The following is a 10,432-nucleotide window of genomic DNA, read 5'->3' on the forward strand; positions in this document are numbered from 1 at the left end:
TGGTGAAACAGGAAGGGAAGATGGTCAGTCACACCAAGGAGAAGCTGTGTTCTGACCACACCCTCGTATGGCTCAGAATGCTGGCACATGACAGAGGGCAACCTTACCAAGCCATCTTCATTCCACACCATGAAGATCTTCAGAAAGATCTCAAACCACGCCCTACTCCTTCAGTGACGAAGAGGACATGGCCACAATCATCATGAGGAAACGTTGGAGAGGGATTGGGCACGTGATGAGAAGCGAGGCCAACTCCATCATCAAGACAGCACTTCATGGGACCCCTGAAGGGCGGAAGAAACACGGGAGACCAAAGACAACTTGGCACCGTACCACAGAGACAGAAATGAGAACCCTGAACCACACCTGCGGCACAACAGAGAAGAGGACCAAGAACAGACAGAGATGGGGGGCTTTCGTTGGGGGGCAGTAAATAAATAAGTAAAGTTTATTTGTTCTTCATTTTTATTTACACTCATTTATTCCCTCAAATCAGCACCATACTGACGCTGATGAAGGGTCTCGTCCCAAAACATCGACTGTTCATTCCCTCCATAGCTGCTGAGCTCCCGCAGCATTTTGCCTGTGTTACTCAGGATTTCCAGTATCTGCAGAACCTCTTGTGTTTACCATATGGCCCTGGTTAGATTGATTGACATCAGCAGACTAAAGTAGGCAAACTTATCAAACCTTCAAGGAATCTAAAAGAGGATATTTAGCTGTTTTAAAAGCATCATTTGTGATGAAAGATAACATCAGACTTGATGGTAAATTGTTACTACTGACAGAATGTAATGGTGCGTTCAGCACAGAAGGGAGCACTGCACTGGACCGCTGAGATACCACACAACACTGACTGACTGATGCTTGCAAACACATCTCACTCACAGTACTAGAAGAATGGCAGCCCAGGTCTCTGACAGTGAAGGAGATCGAAGTTTATATCAAGCAGACAAATGGTATCTGAAAATTAGTTAGGGTGATACAGATCCAGGGACGTAAATTCAATCCCAAATCCCTCCATCTAAGATTCTAGATGCTCCTGAAACCTAATGTCTGACCTTTAGACTATGTGCCTTTCTATTAACCTTTGCAAGATTAACTTTGTGCAACCATCTTTTGACTGAAAGAAAAGCCATGATCAGCTCCTGCCGGAAAGGCACAATGGGCCAAATTCCTTCTGTGAAGAACAAGAGAGAGAAAACAGAGAGTAAAACCTCATAAACACAAGAGACTCTGCAGATGCTGGAAATCCAGAGCAAAACACACAGAATGTCGGAAGAACTCAACAGGTCAGGCAGCACCTTTGGAAATGAATGAACAGTTGACATAATACAGCAGCCACAGTGGAATGGCAGAGATGACCACTTGGGCCAAATAGCCTAACTCTGCTCCTAAGTCTTACGAGCTTATGTTCTACGTTTATTGATGATTCATAGAAAGCGCTCTACCCCGATACATCACAGCTACCCAAGACCACAAGAAGCAGCAGACAGTGTGCAAAACTGAGAAGTGATTAATTTTGTAAAGTCGAACTTGAAGGCAGAATACAGGGTTAACAGCAACATTCAGAGCAGTGTATAGGAACAGGGAGATCTTGGGGTCCGTGTCCATCCATCCCTCAAAGTTGCCTTGCAAGTTGATAGGTTTGTTAAGAAGATGTATGTTGTGTCACTAGATTGAGTTCAAGAGCCACAAGATAATGTTACAGCTCTATAAAACTCTGGTTAGACCACATTTGGAGTGATGTGTTCAGTTCTGGTCAACTCATTATAGGAGGAATGTAAAGCTTTAGAGAGGGTGTAGAGGAGATTACCAGGATTAGAAACTATGTCGTATGAAAATAGGTTAAGCGAGCTCGGGCTATTCTCTTTGGAGTGAAGGATGACGAGAGGTGACTTGACAGAGGTGTGCAAGATGTAAAGTCCAGGAGAGATGTCAAAGGTAAGTTTTATTTACACAGAGAATGGTAGCTGTGTGGAACTCACTGCCAGGGATCCTGATTCAAGGAGATACATTTAAGAGGCACTTAGATAGCCTCATGGATGTAAGAAAATGGAAGCTATGTGGCAGGTAGGGGTAGATTGATCTTGTAGTAGGTTAAAAGGTCAGCCAAACATCATAGGGAAAGGGCCTTGTCACACCATGGGTTTTGGTGAGGGGCACATACCCTTATGAAGGTGTGGATTTTAAAAATCAGACGGCAGGCCACAATAGCACATTCATTGTGTGTGACAAACTTTCAGAAAAAGTGCAAAAGATATTTACAGTGCAAAAAGTGGCAAAGTGACAAAAAGAAAAAACATGGATATATGCTATCAAACCTGTAGGACTACACTCCAAAACATCAGTCTGAAGCTATATATCTCTGCCTCGCCACACTTACACCAAAGTCAGGATCTCCTTACTTGGAATTCCGGGAGGGGGGGGCAGTGTCGTTACCATGAGCCCGAACAATTATACAAAACCCAAAACAAAAGGTATCACATCCTTCTTCACAATCACAGATTTCCACAAACACATTCATCACAATAAGAATAAGATTGTTGCTGTGCAACAAAAGTCTACAGCTAACCACTTTCCAGGAGCTAGCCCTCTTCCCCGTCCCCCAGCGCGAACTCCTCAACTGAGCCAGCACAGAGCACATGCCGCCACAAACGGGCTCCTTTTTAAGATGCCCGACCTATCAGTTGGGTCTCCTCCCTGAAACTGGAAGGAAAAACAAACAGGAGGCGTCAAAGAATGCCACTGCCCTGCAGTGTGCAAGTACAAACAAACACGTCCGTGCTGTGCATTAGCCGATAAGTCCAATGTCAGCACTGCCAGGCAGAAATAATGAGAATTACAGGACTACTGGGGGGGAACGGTGGGTGGGGGGGGAGAAATTACTTGTGGCAGACCTACTCTGTCGCAGACCTACTCTGTCACAGACCTGTTCTGTGCAGCAACTGTTCAAAGTGTAGCAACTCAGTCCATCACAGCAACCAACCTCTCATCCACAGACTCTTGTCCACACTTCCCTCTGCCTTGGTAAAGCAGCCAACATGATCAAAGACAACACCCACCTTTGAAATTCTCTCTTCACGCCCCTTCCCATTGGGCAAAAGATTCAAAAGCCTGCAAGCACTTACCGGCAGACTCACTGACAGCTTCTTTCCCACTGTTATAAGATTATAGAATCATCTATTAGTTCAATAGATAAACTTCACAATCTACCTCATTACGACCTTTGCACCTCAGTATCTGCTGCAGTGCACTTTCTCAATAACTGGAACACAACATTCTTCATTCCGTTACTGCTCTTCCTCTGTCCTTAGTGCACTGGATGTGACGAAATGATCTGTATGGATGGTGTACAAAGTAGTTTTTCATTGTATCTCAGTACATGTGACAATAATAAACCAAGTTAGTTGATTAAAAAGAGCACCGGACTGGATGGACCTAGGCTTACAGCAGGAAGTTGTGACAGGTGGATAAACTGGGAGGTGTGTCTGGGTGGCGTAGAAAACAATATTTCTTTGAGGCTATGTAGGAGTGCACGAAAGAAAGGAGTGTGGTGTGCCCTGTTCTCACTGTTACCATCAGGAAGGAGGTTCAGAAGCCTGAAGGCACACACTCAGCGATTCAGGAACAGCTTCTTCCCCTCTGACATACAATTCCTAAATGGACGTTGAACCCGTGAACACTACCTCACTTTTTTAATATATATTATTTCTGTTTTTGCACTATTTTCAATCTATTCAATATACAAATACTGTAATTGATTTACTTATTTATTTATTCTTCTACATTATCATGTATTGCATTGAACTGCTGCTACTAAGTTAACAAATTTCATGACACATGCCGGTGATAATAAACCTGATTCTGATTCTGACTTCTCGGGTAGCAGAGAATATTGACTGACTGACTGACTGACACATGCAAAAACACCTCACTTCCAAAGTCAGAAGATTCAATCCTGACCTCAGGTATTTTTCTGTGTGGAGTTTGCCAGCTTATGTGGGATTCTCCTGACTGTCCCATTTACCTCCCCTCCCCCAAAGACAGGTTAATCTGCTGCAGTAAATTATCCCAATGGTGGATAACAGAGAGAGAAACAAGCCAAAGAGGAGTCGATGGGCTTGCGGGAATGAGTAAATTGCAAAGTCACAGGGAAATAAGGAGACAGCAAATGAGACTGAAGGGATTGGTTTATTAGGAACTGGCATGGCCCTGATTGGCTGAATGACCATGTCCTGTGCTGTGATAGGTGACTTTGTTCGCCACACCTACAGCATGTCACTCAATCAGATTAGCACTGGGGCCTCTGCTGGTGTAGAAACAAAGCACGGTTAATCAAAAAGTGGGAAAGAAATCCTCAGGCAATTCTGCCTCATAAAATGTTTTGTATTTACTCTACAATTATAAAAGTTTGCCTCGCTCACACAGTGGAGAGCATCCTAACAAAATGCATTACTGCTTGGTACGGAAGCTGCAATGTGGAGGACAGGAAGGCTCTACAATGGGTAGTCAAAACTGCCCATCGCATCACCAGCACCACCAAGGATATACATACAGAAGAGTGCCAGAATAGGGCCAGTAACATCATGAAGGATCCAACCACCCTGCTCAAGCACTCCCATCAGGGAGGAAGCTACGTAAGTCCACGCCAGGACCACCAGACTCAAAAACAGTTACCTTCCTCAGGCAGTAAGGCGTGATCAACACTTCCACCCTCTAACCCACTCCCACACCCCCAACCGCCACTATCATTTCCTGTCAGTCACCTTATGACAGACACTCCTGTACCTAGCGCCATTTTATGTACATACATACAATCAATCTATGTATAAGTTATCTTATATATTTATATATAGTGTTTTTATTATTATTGTGTACATTATCTATTTTGTGCTGCATCGGATATGGAGTAACAATTATTTTGTTCCCCTGTACACTTGTGTACTGGAAATGACATTAAACAATCTTAAATCTTGAATATTGAATAAAACAACTGGGATTGTCAAATGAACACTCACCGATATCCATTGAGGAAAAAAACTTACCTTTTGAGACTCAATTTTTAATAGGTTCACTGGGTTCACAAACAGACTGGGAGGAACATAGAACGTAGTACAGTACAGCATAGGAACGGGCACTTTGGCCCACAAAGTTGTGCCGAACCAATTAAATTAGTAATCAAATGGCTAACTAAATTAAACTCTTCTGCCTATACAATGTCCATATCAAATGGTTTAATGGGTTCAATTTAATATCACAGGATGTATAGAGTATAGAAGCTCAAATTCTTACCCGTCACAGACATCCACAAGACAAGAAACCCCAAAGAGTGAATGATAGTAATATCAGAACCCCGAAGCCCCGGCCTCACCCTGCCACGCAAAGGCAGCAGCAGAAACATCAACCCTCCCCCCACCATGCAAGCAATAGCAAAAGTCCCAAAGAGACCTTGATCTGGAGTCCATCAAAAGCTACAGTCCATCCCAGCACTTCAGTACCTCAGACAGGCTCTCTGTCACCAGCAAGGGAGAGATCGCTCCTGCACGACGAGGGCAGGAGGCCAGCAGCTCACTGTTCCGATGTTATAATCTTTCACGTTGCTTCTCCAAGCCCCCCGACTCGGGGACTGATGGGCTCTCATCCTCCATAAAGAGAGAGAGAGAGAGAGGGATCGCTCAAGTGCTGGGACCTTATTCTGTCAGCAGTGCACGCCACCTCCTGACTCCATATTTCAGTCTCCCACAATGCTTCAGTAGGCGAAATAAGGAACCGGGCCATCTACGAGGCCGCTCCCTGACGACCATGACGTCCAGGCCGCACCTGAAGATATTGCAATGACAGGCCACGGGGCATGCAGAGAACTGTAGTCTGAGCTATAGACCACCGGCTCCAACAGAATCCCGGCCACCCTGAAAAGAAAGGAAGAATAACCTGCTTCGTGGACGATCTGGAAGAAATCACCTGAGTCTACAAAAACCTGTGGTGCCATCTTTCCTAGCTCCATTTTCCTCATATTCATGTGCCTATCTAAATGTCTCTTAAAAATCCTTACCTCTACCACAGGGGTGTCAAACTACTGGCCCGCGAAGGGGTCCAATCCGGCTCGCGGGATGATCTGGGGGAAAAGAAAAGTATATTCACGACCATTTATTATGTATCTGTACGGCAGCTGCTCTCTCCCACCGCTGTCTGTGCTGCCTGCTGCGCCGGCAGCTTGTTGTGTAGAAAACAATAGGCGGCAGTTAACCACCCGCTGTGCATAAGCACCGACCACCCTGCACTGAAGACCACTCGGGCCCCACTTACCTCGTCAGACACAGTATAGTACTCAGGTAAGTAACACCTGTAGCAAGGCTGAGACTGTTTGCTGCTGTGGTTCAAAATGCTTTCCAAGAAAAGCTGACATCGAAGGTCGGATATTCAACGATAATTGGAAAGATTGTTTTTTCTTCTGTGAGGTCAACGGCAAACCTGTGTGTCTGATATGCTCGCAACAAGCGGCTGTGGCAAAAGAGTACAATATCAATGAGACGTCGCACGGAGAAAAATATGACAAGTACGCAGGACGGCTCAGAACGCAAAAGGTAAACAAGTTTGAAGCAGCTCCGAAAAAACAGCAATCAGTGTTCACCAAAAGCCGAGAGACTCATGATGGAGTTGTCACGGCCAGCTATATTATTGCCAACAAAATAGCTGCTGCGTTGAAGCCATACGCAGAGGGGGAATTCATCAAAGCATGCGTGCTGACGGCGGCTGAGCTGGTGTGCCCTGAGAAGAGACAGGCTTTTGGTAATATCAGCTTGTCAAGAAATACTGTGGCAGAGAGAATCGGGGACCTTACAGGAGATTTGAACAGTCAACTAAAACTCAAAGTGAAGTCATTTATTGCCTTCTCTATTGCAATTGATGAGAGCACCGAAGTGACTGATGTAGCTCAATTGGGAGTATTTATTCGTGGTGTTGATGCGTCTTTGACCGTCACCGAGGAGTTTGTGGAGATGCTGCCCATGACAAACACCACAACGGCGATCAACGTTTTCTCTAGTCTCGTCGAGGCCTTGGACAGACTGGGGGTTGACTGGAGTCACGCTATCAGCGTGGCCACAGATGGTGCACCGTCCATGGTCGGGAAATGGCAGGCGTTGTTGTGAAACTCAGAGAGAAAGTTCCGACAGAGAATCCAGAGCAGGAATTCTGGAATGTTCATTGTATTATACACCAAGAGGCATTATGTAGCAGGAGCCTGAAAATGGACAATGTCATGGATGTAGTAATCAAAACGGTTAATTTTACTAGAGCCAAGGGACTCAACCATCGGCAATTTGACACTCTTTTGTCCACAAGTAATATTGGACATGGCCTGCCCTACCACACTGAAGTCCGCTGGTTGAGCAGAGGGGTTGTGTTCAAACTTTTTTTTTCAATTACGTGCAGAAATTGGACTATTCATGAACGAGAAAGGGAAGCCAGTGGCAGAGTTGGATGACCGAGACTGGCTTCATGATCTTGCATTTTTGGTGGCTATAACAGAGCACTTAAATATGCTTAATTTTAACATGCAAGGCCACAAGATTGTTAGGGAATACTACGGCAGCATTCGTGCCTTTCAAATTAAATTAGGCCTGTGGGAGAGGCAACAATCCTGGAGCAACCCAGCTCATTTCCCCTCTTTGCAGTCTGTGCGTGTCACTCATGGGAATAATGACAACATGGACAGGTACAAGGACAAAATATCATGGCTGAAAAGTGAGTTTCAGAATCGTTTCCAAGTCTTCACTCAGCTCGAGAAGGAATTCTCACTACTTTGCTCACCGTTTGCCATCAACGCAGCATCAGATGTGCTGGAGGAACTCCAAATGGAACTAATTCAAATTCAGTGTAACTCGGCTTTGAAATATAAATTTGAGACTGCGTGTCTGGACTCATTCTATCAATGCCTGAGACCGAGGTACCCCAAGATGATAGACTTTGCCTCAAAGATCCTTTTCATGTTCGGGACAACATATCCCTGTGAGCAGGTGTTCTCCATAATGAACATTAACAAATCCAAACTGTGCTCACAGCTGACACACGGACATCTAAATGACATTATGAAATTCACAACTGCCCAGAAACTGGGCCCTGATGTTGACAGGCTGGTTAAAGCCAAGAGATGTCAGATGTCTGGAAGCAGCAAATAAAAAATGAGTGACTCTGTTCGATGCACTGCAGATGTAAGCAAAATGCATTATGAAATATTGAGTGTCATAATATTGTGATTCATTTCTGACTATTCTATTATTGTAAATGTGATCACTTCAATAAAAATTAGAGGCTAACTGTGTTCATTGTCTGAGATTGATTGCTGGAAGCAGGCTAATAAAAATTAGGTGCAGTTGTGTAGCCTACATTTACAATTTGTTTCGTTAGGTCTACATTTGTGTCTGCTAATGTTTGATTTCAAATGGTTTATTAATGGAAAGGGTGTGGTTCCCAAAATAATCTTAGCCAAAATAGCATCATTTTTTCTCTCTCTCATCACAACTTTCTTGTAGCCTAATTGTGAGTTAATACCAATCGTAAAAATAATGCTTACTAGGCAACCTTCTTCATAAGAAACAAAATTTGTAATGTGTAGTTATAGTAGAGACCAAGACACATGAGAGCAAGTTGAAAAGACGAAGACAATGAAAGCTGTGGGAGCACACGCGTGCACAACTGATCCAGCCCGCATGAAGTCGCATTTTGCCCAGTCCGGCCCGTGACCTAAAATAAGTTTGACACCCCTGCTCTACCACATCCCCAGGCAGCACATTTCAGGCACCACCACTGTGTAAAAATCTTGCCCTTCACACTCCTTTGAACTTACCCCCTCACCTTAAATGCATGCCCTCTGGTATTAGACATTTCAGCTCTGGGGGGAGAAAACACTATCTGTCTACTCTGTCTGTGCCTCTCGTAATCTTATAGACCTCTATCAGAACTCTCCACTTCAGAGAAAACAACCCAAGTTTGTCCAAACATTCACCATAGCACATGTTCTCTAATCCAGACAGCATCCTGGTAAACTGCTTTTGTATCCTCTCCAAAGCCTCAACATCCTTCCTTAAGTGGGGCAATCAGAACCATATGCATACTCCAAATGTGGCCTAACTAGAGTTTTATAAAGTTGCAACGTAAACTCTTCAGTTTTGAACTCAATGCCTCAACTAATAAAGGCAAACACGTCATATGTCATAGAGAAGTACAGCACAGAAAAGGCCCTTCGGCCCATCTAGTCCCTGCTGAAAAAGATTTAAATTGCCTACCCCCTATGACCTAACTGAGACCATAGCCCTCCATATCCCTTCTATCTATGTACCTATCCAAACTTCTTTTAAACTTTGAAATCGAGTTCGCATGGATCACTTGTGCTAGCAGCTCATTCCACACTTTCAAGACTCTCTGAGTTAAGAAGTTTCCCCTCATGTTCCCTTTAAACTTCTCACCTTTCACCCTTAAGCCATGACCTCTGGTTATAGTCCCACCCAACATCAGTGGAAAAAGCCTGCTCGCATTTACCCTATCTCTACTCCTCATAATTTTGTATAGCACTATCAAATCTCTTCTCAATCTAAAAAATACAGTCCTAACCGATTTAATGCTTCCTTATACCTCAGGTCCTCCAGACCCAACAACATCCTTGTAAATTTCTCTACTGTTTGCACCTTTCCTGTAGGTAGGTGACTAAAACTGCACACAATACTCCAAACTAGGCCTCACTAATGTTTTATACAACTTCAACATAACATCCCATCTTCTGTACTCAATACTTTAATTTATGAAGAGCAATGTACCAAAGCTTTCTTTATAACCCCTTCTACCTGTGACACTACTTTCAATTAAGTGAAACACTATCCTCTGTCTTCTATGGGAAAGCCAGTTCTGAATCCAAACAGCCAACTCACCGTAGATCTCAGGTATCTTAACCTTCTGGAAGAGTCTCCCATGAAGGACCCTGTCAAATATCTTACTAAAATCCATGCAGGCAACATCCACAGCTCTGCTTTCATCAATCACCCTCATCAGCTCATCAAAAAACTCAGTCAAGTTAGTAAGACACGACTTGTCCTGCGCAGAGCTATGTTGGTTCTCTTTAATTAGGCCATGGTTTGCAAAATGCTCATAAATCCTATCTCTAAGAATTCTCTCCAGTAACTTCCTTGCCACTGCCGTGAGACTCAGCAGACTATAGTTCCCAGGATCCTCCCTGGTCCCCTTTTTGAATAAAGGACTTATCCACTTCAATGCTCTTTAAAAGATCCAACATTGCCTCCTCCTTTATCTTGAAATGACTTATCTTATTAATACCCTCGACACTGATCTCCCTGTCCTCCACGTCCTTTCCTTGGTAAATACTGATGTCAACTACTCATTATGGACCTCATCCGCATCCAAGCAAATGTTCCCT

At 44.0% G+C, this 10,432-nt stretch overlaps 1 long non-coding RNA gene across 1 annotated transcript; it reads right to left on the reverse strand.

Annotated features, from left to right (window-relative positions):
* Positions 1-4,901: 4,901 nt before the first annotated feature.
* On the reverse strand, positions 4,902-6,612 carry LOC134351678 (uncharacterized). Its single transcript, XR_010019236.1, has 3 exons — positions 6,310-6,612; positions 6,056-6,118; positions 4,902-5,912 (listed from the first exon to the last, which is right to left on the reverse strand). It is a non-coding gene; the product is annotated as an uncharacterized LOC134351678 (long non-coding RNA).
* Between the last annotated feature and the right edge of the window lie 3,820 nt (positions 6,613-10,432).

Source organism: Mobula hypostoma, chromosome 1 (genome assembly GCF_963921235.1).
Source record: "Mobula hypostoma chromosome 1, sMobHyp1.1, whole genome shotgun sequence".
Lineage (NCBI taxonomy): Eukaryota > Metazoa > Chordata > Chondrichthyes > Myliobatiformes > Myliobatidae > Mobula > Mobula hypostoma.